Here is a 14,356-nt window from a genome sequence, read left to right on the forward strand (position 1 = left end):
TAAAGAAGCCGCAGCATACTAGTGAGTCTGGCCCAAAATAGAGAAATCATGAAATAAAGAAAACCTTCTAAGAGATTGGTCTATGGACTAGATCTCCTGTCCTTACTAGTGGGGCTTTATTATCGTGTTAATTATCTGAATATTTCTCAGCTCTCAAGAATTCACCCTAGATCACATTATCTTGACAGTGGAGGTTTGATTATTGTGTGAATTGTTTAAAAGATCAGAAATTTTTAGAGTGGGAGAAAACACTGGTCTTGGTAGTGTGAGAGAAATGTGGCAGAATCAAGAGGTTATGAAATATATATATTGTAAGATACTAAATTTGGCTGACATAAATAATATTTTTAATTGATCTATGGCATGGTGCCATTTCTCTTTTCCTGTTAAGTCCCCTTCCTTTTTAATCAGCTTTTGTTATAGAATGGGAGGAGTGGGAAAGTTTGAGGAGGAAAAATAAGGGGCCTGACTCTCCTCAGCTTTGCAATTTATATAGACATTTACACCTGATTAAAATGTCAAAGGTAATCAAGATAGAATGGTAGTGTTCTATGCTCACTTTGCAAAAGTGTGAAGGACTAAGCAAGGTGCAAAGCAGTAGAAAATCAAGCCCAAGTTTTGGTCATGGTGGGCCAGATTCTCAGCTTGTGTAAAATGGCATGACTCCATTGCAGGTCAATGGGGCTACACTGACTTTCACCATCTCAGGATCTGGCCCTGTTAAGTTTCAGTTGTCGGAGGTGTACAGAAGAAAATGTCAGACGCAGGCTGAAACTTGGAATTAGTCCAAATATTTATTGTTTTAATAAAATCAATTTTGTTCTGGCTAAGTTTAACTCTTCTAAAAGCTTATGCTTTTAAGCTTTGAAAGCTTATTCTCAAATAAATTTGTTAGTCTCTAAGGTGCCACAAGTACTCCTCGTTCTTTTTGTGGATACAGACTAACATGGCTGCTACTCTGAAAGTCTTCTAAATTAATTACCATGTTTAAAAAGAGGGCCCCTGTACATGCATCCTTATATGCAATCACCAATATATATTGTTGCTATTATATCACCCCCCAAAAACAGTTGGAGAGGCATACCATTATCCTCCAGTAAAATTGACATTGATTCAACTATTATTACACCCGTTTATAGCTTACAGGATTTAATTCATTATTATTTCAATCTTCCCTTTCACAATTTTTTTTTGCAAAATGCAGCAGTTGCTGATTAAATTATTAATTGGGGATTTAATTAATTATCTGTTGACCCATGCTACAATCTCTTGGTATCCCCATTGTTCACAGGTATAACTTCATAAAGCTTGCAATGTTGATGTTATAACAACATGTCTCCTTTGGCAACAAAAAATGGTAGTATATTTACAGCATGTAACCACACAACAAAATAAATGTGGTTAGGACCTGACAAGAAGGCTTCAGTTATATTTTTAACTTTTTTGGGGACAGGAAAGGTGTGGTTAAAGTGACTGTGCTTTAAAGAGCTCACACAGTGTTTTGTTTCTGCTGCTGAGAGAAGAATTCACAGATCTATTCTGCAAAATAAGTCCTTGGTCAGCTGTGATTATACTTTATTATATGCAGTAACACAAAGACCTTATAGCTTTTCTGGAGTACAAATCTCTTGTGTTATTCTTAGTTTGTTCATTTGTTTTGCTTCCATTTAAAAAAAATATATAAGGTTTGTGTGTAATTTTCTTTTCTCCTTTTTTCCCATTTTGTAAACCCATATTAAACTAAATTTATTCCCTTGTGTAAATGGTTGCCACTCCCATTGAAAGCAGTGGCATCACCGTACACAGGCCAAATTCGGCCTACTATAACTTCTAGACCAGGAGTAGGCAACCTATGGCATGTGTGCCGAAGGCAGCACACAAGCTGATTTTCACTGGCACCCACATTGCCCGGATCCTGACCACCGGTCCAGGGGGCTCTGCATTTTAACTTCATTTAAAATGAAGCTTCTTAAACATTTTTAAAACCTTATTTACTTTACATACAACAATAGTTTAGTTATATATTATAGACTTATAGAAAGAGACCTTCTAAAAATGTTAAAATGTATTACTGGCATGTGAAACCTTAAATTAGAGTGAATAAATGAAGACTTGACACACCACTTCTGAAGGGTTGCCAACCCCTCCTATAAGAAATCAGCAAACCAGTGAGATCCTGGTCATGAGGAAGTTGGGAATAGTTGACATTATTTATTAAGGACTCATCATGTGCCATTAAACTCAAAGAAAAGTCTGCTAATGACTTGAATGGGAACAGAATCAAGACCCTAAATCTAAAACACGCTCTCTTCCTCTCAAACTTTCAGTTTTATTAGAACCATTAAGTTATTTACCTAGCTAACCTATGTGGTTCTATGTTCATTTCTGTAGTCTTTCCTCCACCGCTCCCTCCTATTGATTGTCACATAGACTGTTACATTTTGTTTCCAATTAGATTGTAATCTCTTTGGGGCAGGGACCACGTTTACCTCTGTGTTTGTGCAGCCTCTAGACCAATGGGGCCCTGATCCCGTCTTTGGGCACTACCACAATACAAATAATAATAATGGTGTAATAACCTTCAAACCAAAAATAAGCTGTCTATTGGACAGCCAAAGATGGGGAATGGAAGTAAGGGAAAGGAGGAGATAGGGTAGAGGAGCACAGATCTGACCTGCCATAAGAAAGGTTTCTATGGCAGTGCTAACTTCTAATAAAATGGATAGCCATATGTTTTATTGAGCACATTTATAGGGCTGTCTCCTCACTCCTGCTCCCCAGGAAAAAATTCCCCAGGCTGAAGTTGATTTTGGCTGGGACTGGGGCCAGTTCTGGACACAGTCCACTGCTTGATTTTGATACTGATTTTGGTCCATGTGGATTCAGACAGGGCACTAGCTCATGAGCTGCACTAGACCCACTCAATCTGTTGACCAATTAGTACCTTGGAATTTTTAACGTCCCATTTATAGCTGCTAGACCTAGTCAGAAAGGACTTCAGTGTAATGTCTCCTCGGAAATATGACACCACTAACATGCACCACCTGGCTGGTACTGTACTGTCTTATCAGCATTGCATACGAGCCGAGCAAATGCAATATAAGACCTTTAAAGCAAGCAATCTTAATAATATATTCTTAAGGCCAAATCCTTGGTATAAACCGGTATATGACCATTGACTTCAATAAAGGCTTGGTCTACACTTGGGGGGGATCAATCTAAGATACGCAACTTCAGCTACGAGAATAGCGTAGCTAAAGTTGACGTATCTTAGATTGACTTAGAATCACTTACTTCGCTGCCGCTCTCACATCGACTCCGCTTCCGCCTCTCGCCCTGGTGGAGTTCCGGAGTCGACTGGGAGCACTTTTGGGGATCGATTTATCACGTCTAGATGAGATGCGATACATCGATCCCCAATAGATCGATCACTACCCACCGATCTGGTGGACAGTGTAGACATACTCGGAGATATGCTTATTTATACCAGATGAGAATCTATCCCTTCAAATGCAAAAATGTTCCTTCAAAGTATACTGGTTCTAAAGCTTTGTTTGGAAAAAATGCCAAGTAAACTTTAGGAAGCTTGTTTTTGTTTTTCGGCAGGCAGGTAAAAAAAATCTGACATTTTAAGGGTATTACATTTATTTTGGAAAAGTATCAATATGCATAGACTGCTAAAATGCATTTTAAAAGATACTCTGATAGCAAAGTGATATTTTAGATGACAGAATTAAAATCAGCCACCTGCTACATTAAGAACACTTGGTATTTCATCATCATATATACATTTGTCAGCATTGTGACTCAGATAGGTATTACTTCTTTGCATAAAAATCTTAATGTGTCCACTGCAATTATGTTCAGAGGCAACATCAGCCCTTGGGGTATATTTCCATTTCAATTGCTTTTTTCTGTTTGCAACATCATTGCGTCTATTGTGTGAATATATATAGAATTAGAAGGTTAGTACATAAAGGTATAGAATGATAAATAAAGATGTGGAAAAAATTAAAAGCCCCTCAAAAAGCCCAGTTTTTCCTGATGCTTCTCAGAAAACAGACCTTAGTTTTCAAAGTTCTTTCTGCTCTATCTCAATATGGCGTATGGTATATGGAAACATATACATGCATTCTTCATGCCTGTGGAGTCTGCAGTATTAAAGGCAAGAGAAACATTTGGCAGACAGGAGTTATCTGGGAAGGGAGGTTACAGACTGCATAATGCTAGTAAAGTAAGCTCACACTGTTTATGTCCACACCATATGGCCTGTGTATAAACAGAGTGCTTGAATACTCAGCATCTCATTCTTATCCTACATTCTCTTCCTCTTATTCTAATCTACCCTTCCTTGTTGATTATTTCCATTAATGTCAACAGCAGTATCTACTGATTGTTGCAGGCAATGGCACTACTGCAGCTTTATTTACAGTTCTGCTAATTCCTGTTATTGATTTTGCTGTGTAAGCCAACCTAACGATGTAGAGGTACTCAGAAATATTGCCCACTCCTGTACATGTGAATGGAAATTCTTCAGGCCAATTTAATTTCTTACTTCAGTGGAACTACACCAGAGATTAATTTGGTCTATTATAATTAGGTAAAATCAAGACTAATAATCTGAATGGTGATAGGTTAGATTCAGACTGAACTGGCAATGAATTATCAGATCTTAAGGGGTGAGTGGTGAAAAAAACTTAGGATGAGATTTTGTTGACCAATTCTTAGTCACAAAGCTAGGGACAGAGAACAGCTGGGCCAACAAGTTTACAAGTCTCTCTCTGCTTCTTCTAACTATGCACTTTGCTAGTTTATGTAGCCACGAGATCCTGTCACTGTTACTCTCATCTCCCCTCTCCATAGCTACCAGTTGTTTTTTACATCTGCTTGTTGCATCTTGTCTCAAATTAGACAATAAGATATTCAAGTCAGAGATTCTTTCTTATTCTACGTTTGGATACCTCCGAGCACAATGATGCCCTGGTAGGGACCTCTGCAACAGCAATATTTATTAAGGATAACACCACCACAATAAGCAGCCTGTTGCTGTAGCCAGAAAGACTTAAAGGGTCAACAAGATAAATAGAGCTGTGCACTAAAAACATATATGCACTCACATTTACACTCACAAACCCACATTGGGTCACACAGATGAGTTATTGCACACTACATGCATGGAGAACAACTCTCATCCAGAAATAGATTTCTAAGCAAAAAGAGAAATAAAGGGTTAAGTAAGTTACAAACTCACATGTAGTTATGTGATACTACTCATTATGTATGACTGTGACATTAAAGCTACCTCATACATAGATATATAAAATACAAAAAGAATACACTGCAGTATAACTTATTGTGGTAGTCTCTTTCATATAAAATGCATCTCAAAATGCCCCTAGCAGCTCTTGTTATTAGGTCAGTGCAAAGGTAGCTTAAAACCATTTTTGCCTCACCCCGGCTGCACTGAATGGAGCTCTGGACCTTTAATGTTTGCTAAGCACTTTGAGGTCCTCCAATAAAAAGCACTCTAATAATAAATAGTAATAACAATAAATAATGATAGCATACAACAGAAGGACCCAAGCAAAATTCCTATTCTCCTTAGGGGATCTTGTATATCCACTGCTTGAAGATAACAGGCTAGGTTGAATTTTTCTTTTCCTTGTGTTTATAAACTATTAAGCTACACTAGTAGTAAAGTTTGAAGAGTGCTAATGACTAGTAATTAAAAGGTTCCTAGCTGGATTCATATGTGAGCTGATAAACTCACTTGCATATTCACTCTCAGTTTGGTCTTTCTTGACCTCCCTAAAGCTCAGGCTTTGTGTATACACAAACTTGGTCTGAAATAATAATCAGTTTTAACTTGCACTTTTAGTTACTTGGATGCAAGGCTGTGTGTGGTACACTCTTATTGTTGATTATATATAGACATGCACTGGCATAACTACAGATGTGAGGTAAAACTGATAGTTATTCTGATTCCAGTTTGTGTGTAGACAAGAACTCAGTCAACCCAGTTGTTAGGGTGGAATGTGGACTCTCAACTGGTTCAGGTTTAGGGCTGCTGTAATTTATGTGAACTGGCCAAGGATCATTCTGGCAGTTGAGAGTATTTACAATGTACAGGCATTTTCCTACACTAACTCCTCCAAATCACCACCCTATATCAGTCCCCTTTCACTGGTGGAATTTCCAGCTGGCCATATCTGTCACCCTCTTTTACACCAGTAGAGAGGAGCACAATGAGATTAGGTGCCCAAGAAGAGCGGAAACTGAACTAGATCTCCTGAGTCCCAGTCCAGTGCCTTAACTACGAGATCATAGGTCCTTTCATAAATTGTTTATTTTAATATGTTATTTAATAATTTATTCATCTGAGAGGCTAACCACATTCTCCAAACAAAAAACAACTTAACCAAAGCCTATTATGTTGCCAGATACAGTATCCTTCAAAAAGTAAGATTTAGGCAAGCTTCATATATATTGAATCTGAGAGAGATTTCTAAAATGGAATATAGTTGGATCAGAAGCATACTAATCATTTGTATACTCCCTCTGAAGTGGGTGTATCAAAAACAAATGTAACTTTGTAACTTATTTAATTGTAATTAATTAAATTAAATTAATTGTAACTTACTCTAGACTGTCCTTGGGCTAAATACAAAGGATGGTTATTTATTATTTGTATTACAGTAGCTGCATTCATGGACTCCAGCCAGGATTAATGTTTCATTGTGTATAGGTACTGTATCAGCACATAGAGACAGACAGTTCCTACCACAAAGGGTTTAGAATACAACTTCAGTTACTAAGGATTTAACTGTTTACACACGATGTCCATACTTCAGGTAATTCAGAGTTCCAAATTCAATAGCTAGCATTCCTTAGGTAGCACTCCTTAGTGGATTTTGTGTCCATAAACCAGTAAATCAGCTGCACTCCTCCCTTGGTGTAGTTTCACGACAGATTGAAAAATAGTCTTCATTTCATTTCAGATCTGCAGAACACCATCTGGGAGAGAACATAACAGAATGGAAATTGCTCATACAAGATGTGAGAGGGGGTTGCAAAATTTCACAGTATGTGGCCTGCCTCTTAGTGAAGTGAAAGTCATGTCACACAACAGACAAAAAATTAGACCGTGGCTTGCCTTTTACTTCATTTTACAAAAAATACTGCAACCACAACTGAAGAGTAATGCAGCACATATTAGTCTGTAACCATACCAGTTCAGGCTCTCCATCACCTCACCCCTTGGGGTCATAGTGTTACATCTACAAAAGAATTTCAATCCATCCTTTAATGTTGTGTTCAAAATCATTTGCATCCAGAAATATTAAAACTCATGCACACAATTTTATGTGCAAATTGGGTAGTTAAATTGCATCCACTGCACGTCCAAACAATTGTGCAAGCAAAATGACATGCAAATGTAAAGGCTTTTCTTGGTGAACAAGTATATAGGCATTGTTGATCCTTGTTTCTTGATTATGCTGCCTAAACATTCTTTTGTGGATTCCAATGAATAAGATATCTGCTACTCTTAAACACCATTGCCATTCACTCAGATAGTGATGGATAGAAGACTATTTTGAGCTCTTTTGGATGAAAAGCATTATGTAAGGTAAGCTGAATAAGAGCTCCCATTGTGATGCTGTGGCCAAAAGAGTTAATGTGATCCTTGGCTGTATAAACAGGTGACGCATTTATTACTTCTGTATTTGGCATTGGTGTGACTGGTCTGGAATACTGTGTCCAGTTCTGATGTCCACAATTCCAGGCTGTTGAAAAACTGTAGAGGGTTCAGAGAAGGGCCACTAGAATGATTAAAGGACTGAAAACGTGCATTGATAGTGAAAGACACAAGGAGCTCAATCTGTTTAGCTTATCAGATAGAACGATAAGGGTTAGCTTGATCACGGCTTGTAAAGTAACTACACGAGGAAAATACATTTGAAAATAGAGGACTCTTCAGTCTAGCAGATAATGTCTAAAAAAAATCCAATGGCTGGAAGCTGAAGCTAGACAAATTCAGCCTGGAAATAAGGTGCATATTTTTAACAGTGAGGTTTATGGTGGTTTCTCCATCACTTCAAGTTGTTAAATCAAGATTGGATGTTTTTCTAAAAGACCTGCTCTAGTTCAAATTGGAATTAATTCAGGGAAGTCCTATAGGCTGTATTATACAGGAGGTCAGACTAGAGGATCACAACATTCCCTTCTGGTTTTAGAATCTATATATATCAGTCATCATATTAGTCAAGTAAGTTAATAGATTCATACAATGTTGTATTGTTAGGATGTATACATTCATTTACTACTACTACAACAAGAGAAATGGGAAGCAAAAATTAGCTATGTTAGACTATCCCTGGCTGCTGTAATTGTCCCACAGGGCTACTGGCAATCAGAGTAAATGAGAAAAGACTTCAAGGCATTAATTATTATTATTACTATGTCCATGTTGCCATGTCTCCTGATTTCATCAGGAGTCTCTCAGTATTTGGTGTTTTTCTTAAGCCTCAGTTCCTTGAGGCAAGCAATTATGTTTGAATCTCCACTTTAGTTTTAAAAATAAGAACATTTTTAGCCCTGATGGTTGAAAAGAGAAACTTTAAAACTTGACGAGTGCACTCTAAAGACTTAGAAACCAGAAGGAAGATAAAAAAAGCCCATGTTTTTTTTTTTTAAAAATTAAGCCCAGTTTAGGAGTTCTGAATGCTTGAGGCTGGCAATATGGTAATATGTTTAGTGCCACCAGTGTGCTTGTGTAATCCATTGATCAGTGCATGCTCTCCATATCTCTTTCTGTGCCTAGCTACAGAGGATATGGGTCTGTTACAGCTCTCAGCTGGTGCATCTGTCTCTTTAGCTCAAGTTGTAGCAATTCATGCTTTTAGCTCTAGAGATCCCCAGTTTAATCCCAAGGGTCAGTCCCAATGATGGCTGCCCTGCTTGATTCTATGCAATGCATAAAATTCTCCACTCGTGTATAGACTCACACAAAAATATAGGCTACATTACGACTATGTCTACAGGACACTCGAAGGTGTGATTGCAGCTCAGAAGGCATATCTGGGCTAGCTTGAAACTAACTAGCAGAGCTAAGACAGGGCAGCACAGACCATAGCACAGGCTAGCAATGAGAATACATACCCAGGTTTCTGGGTAGGCTTGTACAGCCTGAGCTGGGCTCCCTGCCACGGTCTCTTCACTTCTATTTTTAGCCTCAATTAAAGCTAGTGTGGGTATGCCTACCTGAGCTGTAATCATACCTCTGATTGAATTGCAGGCGTATTGCAAGGGCTTGTCTAGATGAACAGTCTGTGCACGGCAAACTGGGGTGTAAAGATACAAAGCATTAGTCTGCTGTGCTTTGTCCCTTTGGACCATGCTGCTGAGCACTAAATGTTCTCTACTGCACATTGATCTATGCCCATTTCAACCCAGAGTAGATCAAAGCACACTAGGCAACTTTTAGTGCAAGGTAGCAGGCTCCTCATGGACAGTTAGTGCCTGGCACATTAGTGCATTGTAGATTTACACCCCAGGGTGCCACACACTAACTGTTCATTTAGACAAGGCCTAAGCCTTGAATGCTTTATATATTCATTTAATTTATTTTCCAACTATCTGTCTTATGTACTTATATGGCCCCTATAACTGTACAGTGGCCCAAGTATTTAAAATAGAAATAACAATCTGTCTCTTTCTTCTTTCCCAGGCTATCGGAGAAATAGCTTGTAGAGATTTTGTTTGTACGTGAGTGAGTAGGTATATTCTTTGTTGATGTGTGTGCACTTGAAGAACTTACTGAGGGAAAGTTATCTCAAAGAAATAGCGTTAGCACTTAATTCTGAAAGTAGCAAGATCCCTGGTCATTCTTATCTTGGAGGATGCTACAGATGAGACAAGTTCTTTGAAGCACTGCCCTCTTTTTTACCAGAATCACATCAGTCTTGCCTGGGTTCCACTTTAGCATGCTCTTCGTCCAAGTGCTGATTCCAGCTAAGCACTGAGAAATCTGGGGGACAGCATTTGTTATGTTTGATGCAAAGTGCAGTGTTGTCTGCTTAGTGCTGCCATTTCAGCAATTGTCTCCACTTTATAAAAGTGTTCAATAATATCAGAGAGAGTATTGAGCCTTAGCAGCCTCCAAAGATGTGGACTTTTTGATTTATTTTTTAATTATAAACTCATTTCTTGTGGCCCTCATGGAAGGATTGAGTTTTCAAGGGGACTTTAATGTGTTTTATTCCTGGCTCACACTTGCCTAATAGCCTGCTATTTACATATACTTAATAAATTAATTATGAAGGAATGCTAACTATGAGACTGGAACAACAGTTTCCAAAGCTGGTGCTTTGTTATTGACTGTAAAGAGAATACTCATTATCTTAATCTATCAGTGTGGTTATAGCAAGCAACTCAGATTTCATTATAGTGGCTGTATGTCCTTCTTCACATTAAATTAAAAAAAACAAAAGGGTCTCTCACTGATATTTAATTTTATGTAGACCAAAGGACAGCCTTCTAGGCCAGAATAAAAACCTCTTTGTAACACTTTTAGTATATTTTGTTTTGTAGGGCTATTGATTTTTTACTTGAGTGGTTTTTTTGTTTGTTTTTTTTTTACACCAACTCTGGTATGTTTTTCAGGCTATGTTACCATTTGATTGTGAATTTTACTTGTTTATCCATGGTTAGCTGTTCAGAGGTTATGGAGAATGAGCCATTTAGAATTCAAAGATGATTTATTATGAACTGTTATTAATCTAAATATTTATATTGCAAAACCATAGGCATTATTTCTTCTTATATAAATTAATTGCAACTGAGCATCTACTCCAGTTGAAAATATGTGTTATCAGGGGTACCTGAGAAGGGAAGTCAGTATGGCAGATGGGTACTAGCTCTGGAACAGTGCTGTGCAATGTAAACATAAGGCCATCATCAGGCAAATGGCTTCTGTGGTAGCTATAGTCCAATATTTTTAGTCTGTTAAGTCATACAATACCACCTCAATCAGTAAAGCGAGTTGATTTATTTGTGAGAAGAGATGCAATGTATTTGTACATTGTAACAGCTATACAATATTTCACATGTTCTCAAAGGACCAGATCCTTAGCTCCAATTTCAGTCACTTTGTGGTACTCAGGCAGCCCAAAGGCTGCCCTAAAGGGGGCAACCAGGAATTTTTCTGGAGTAGGGAAATCCCCCAAGTAACAGAAACCCAATGTAAGACAGTTCTACACCACCTAGCCCCACACCTCTGCTTAAGGGGTTTGTCAGGGATGGGGAGAGGTAATGGCAGAGGCATGTTGGAGGCAGGGCCAGGACACCATGCACTCCACCTGGTCCTCAGCTGGCAGAATGGCCCCTATGGACCTGTTGCAGCCAGCATAATATATAGAAGCCCTTATGCTGCTTTAAATACCAGGGTCATTTTAATCCCAGGATCATGAGAGGAGAAAGGAGGCTTAGAGCCCTTCCTGATCCCTCCCCTATTCCTCAGCTGTGCCAAACTCAGCACAACTGAGAATTTGGTCCTAAGTTTTCTGTTTTTTTTCTGCCTTTTACTATCTCAGGGTCAGATCATGAGAGGTGCTGAGCACCCACAATTCCCATGGCTTTCTCAGCATCTTTCAGGAGCAGGTCCTAATCTTATAAAAGCAGAAATAAAAGATCTAATGTTGTTAGTGCTAACTGATCTGAATATCATCTGGACAAATGCTGCTTTGCTCTTTCTCCTTTTATACACATCTGTGTGTAACTGAAATACAAGGTCTGCAATTATCAAAGAGCTCCCCCTCCTCTATTCACATTTTAAAGGTTAGTCTAATGACTTCTCGGCAGAGGGAGAATTTAGATGGCTGTGTGGGAAGAATCGAATCGAGATGTCTCACTCAGATATGTTGGAGACAAAAAGATTCCTCCTGCCCCTTTCTGCACAGGCTACATAGTTAAAGATGCCTCACTGGGCAGAACTTGCTTCCGTCAGACAGTCGGTTGCTAGAAGGGCCGCCAAAAGCGGGTTAAGGCCTCGGTGAAAAATTTTTTTGGGCCTCCCAGCAAGGGCAGACCGGCTAAACAGGGATGAGAAAGCCAGGGAAGCCGGGCCCCGGGTCTCCTTTTGGACCGCCAGGCCCCAGTAATTTGTACCGGCTCCTCCCACCCCTCTGTCGGCCCTTGTTGCTAGTAACAAATGATTGGATCACTCTTATAATTACCTTTCTCATGGCAAGCAACACATTACAGAGGTGTGAGAAATGCCCTTGTCTCACACAGGGACATAAGGTGGGTGAGGTAGTATCTTTTATTGGACTGACTTCTGTTGGAGAGAGAGACAAGTTTCGAGCCACACAGAAAAGTATTCTGTGTTAGCTCAAAAGCTTGTCTCTCTCACCAACAGAAGTGGGTCCAATAAAAATATACTATTTCACACACCTTGTGTCCAATATCCTGGGACCAACACAGCTACAACTACACTGCATTCTTGTCTCTCATAGTGTGCTGCCATAAAACACTGTGTAAAGACAACTTTTCTACTTAGAAGACATTTTTGCCAGTACCCAGGAAGATAATGGAGAATCCAATTTTCAAACATCAGTTACTTAGTAGGACAGATGTCCAAGTACAGCATTTGGACATTCAGACTAACAGGTGTCTGTAAATGTGAGTCTATGGACGTAAATGTATGTGAAGGAATTCAGATACTATACTTATGTGTGTGGTATAAGATCCTATATAGAATAGAATAGGATCTTACATGCCTAGGAACTTATCTGAGCCCTGATCTTACATTGACCTAACTCTAAGTGTTTACACTAAAATTTTGCTCCCACCAATATAACTCACCTGCTGCATTGACTTAACTCCACCTCCACGAGTGGCGTAGAGCCAGTGTTGATGTAGTTAGATCAACACAGTCTTGGTGTAGACGCTGTGTTGCTTACATTGACTGTTGCTGGCTTTCAGAAGCCGTCCCACAATGCCCCACATGCTTCTGGTCATGATGCGCACCGCTGACACAAGGAGAAAAGTGTAGATATGCACAAGCAATGTAATTAATGCGGCAGCTGTATGCCGATGTAAGTTAGGTTGACTTAATTTTGTAACATAGACAAGCCCTGAGTCTAAGAAAGAATTCAGAGTTCCCAGTAAGGAGAGAGTATTTATCAACTCTTGCATAGCCAGAGCTAGAACATTTAAAAGATATAGGCTAAGATTTTCAAAAGTGACTATGGTTATGGGTACCTTGATTTTTAAGATGCCCAACTTGAGGCACCCTAAATAGACCCAATTTTCAGGGAATTGAGTGAGTGTTCAACGCTTCCTGAAAAATTAGGTCACCTTAGGTTTATCTAAAATTGGCATCCAAAATCACTAGTCACTTTTGAAAATCTTGCCCACAGCAAATCACAGAAAAGTATCTCAGGCAGCAAAACATAATGACTAATTCATGAGTCTAGATGGAGTGCACACATTGTAACAGCAATAAATGATTTTATAACCTATGATGAGCTTTCTGTTTTTCTATTATCTTTGTACTTGTTTATTTAGTAAATATAATATTTAACTCTTATCTGCTATTGAGTCTAATTTGCCTGGATCCCATCTGCCTGGATTCCTTATACTTCTATTATAAAATGTCAGCATTCACAAGTAGGCAAAGCTATGTCTACATTGCAAGATTTTCACAACATTTGATTGGATAACCAGTCCAGTAACATTAAACTGCAAGAAAATTTAGGCATGTTCATGAGCTTTAGCATCTATGAATAAATGAGAGAAATCATTACAGCTGACAGATGAAAGACAAATGGAAAATTAAATTGCACTATATTTCTACAATTGGAACTTTTAAAAGGAACAGATTTTAAATTCAGGGTTGGATTTGTTTACATTTGTCCCATGCTTGGAATGTACCGCTGTAATTGAACTTGTGATAGGCTTCAGGAATGCTGCCTGAAGAATGAAAGCTTCTGTGTTGTGGTGTGTTAAAAGGGGAACCCTGCTCAGTGGCCGAAGTGTCCGTGTCAGCAGAACATTTAAAACATTTTAACTGGAAAATTCTAAAAACTTCATGCTAAAAAAAAATACACCTGGTATGGTGCTATTATTAGACCAGGGTTTCTCAAACAGGGGTCGCCGCTTGTGTAGGGAAAGCCCCTGGCGGGCTGGGCCAGTTCGTTTACCTGCCCTGTCCGTAGGTCCGGCCGATCACAGCTCCCAGTGGCCACAGATCGCTGCGCCGGGCCAATGGGAGCTGCTGGAAGCAGCGCGGGTTGAGGGATGTACTGGCTGCCGCTTCCCTACACAAGCGGCGACCCCTGTTTGAGAAACCCTGTAC

The 14,356-nt window shown here is 39.1% G+C and overlaps 1 long non-coding RNA gene across 1 annotated transcript in view; it reads right to left on the reverse strand.

Moving 5' to 3' along the window:
* Positions 1-6,681: 6,681 nt before the first annotated feature.
* The window catches only part of LOC123366828, an 88,925-nt gene continuing 81,250 nt past the window's right edge, over positions 6,682-14,356 (reverse strand). Inside the window, exon 3 of the long non-coding RNA XR_006578198.1 lies at positions 6,682-7,014. This is a non-coding gene — a long non-coding RNA (uncharacterized LOC123366828). The remainder of the gene's footprint in view (positions 7,015-14,356) is intronic.

This window comes from Mauremys mutica, chromosome 1, assembly GCF_020497125.1.
Source record: "Mauremys mutica isolate MM-2020 ecotype Southern chromosome 1, ASM2049712v1, whole genome shotgun sequence".
NCBI classification, from domain to species: domain Eukaryota; kingdom Metazoa; phylum Chordata; order Testudines; family Geoemydidae; genus Mauremys; species Mauremys mutica.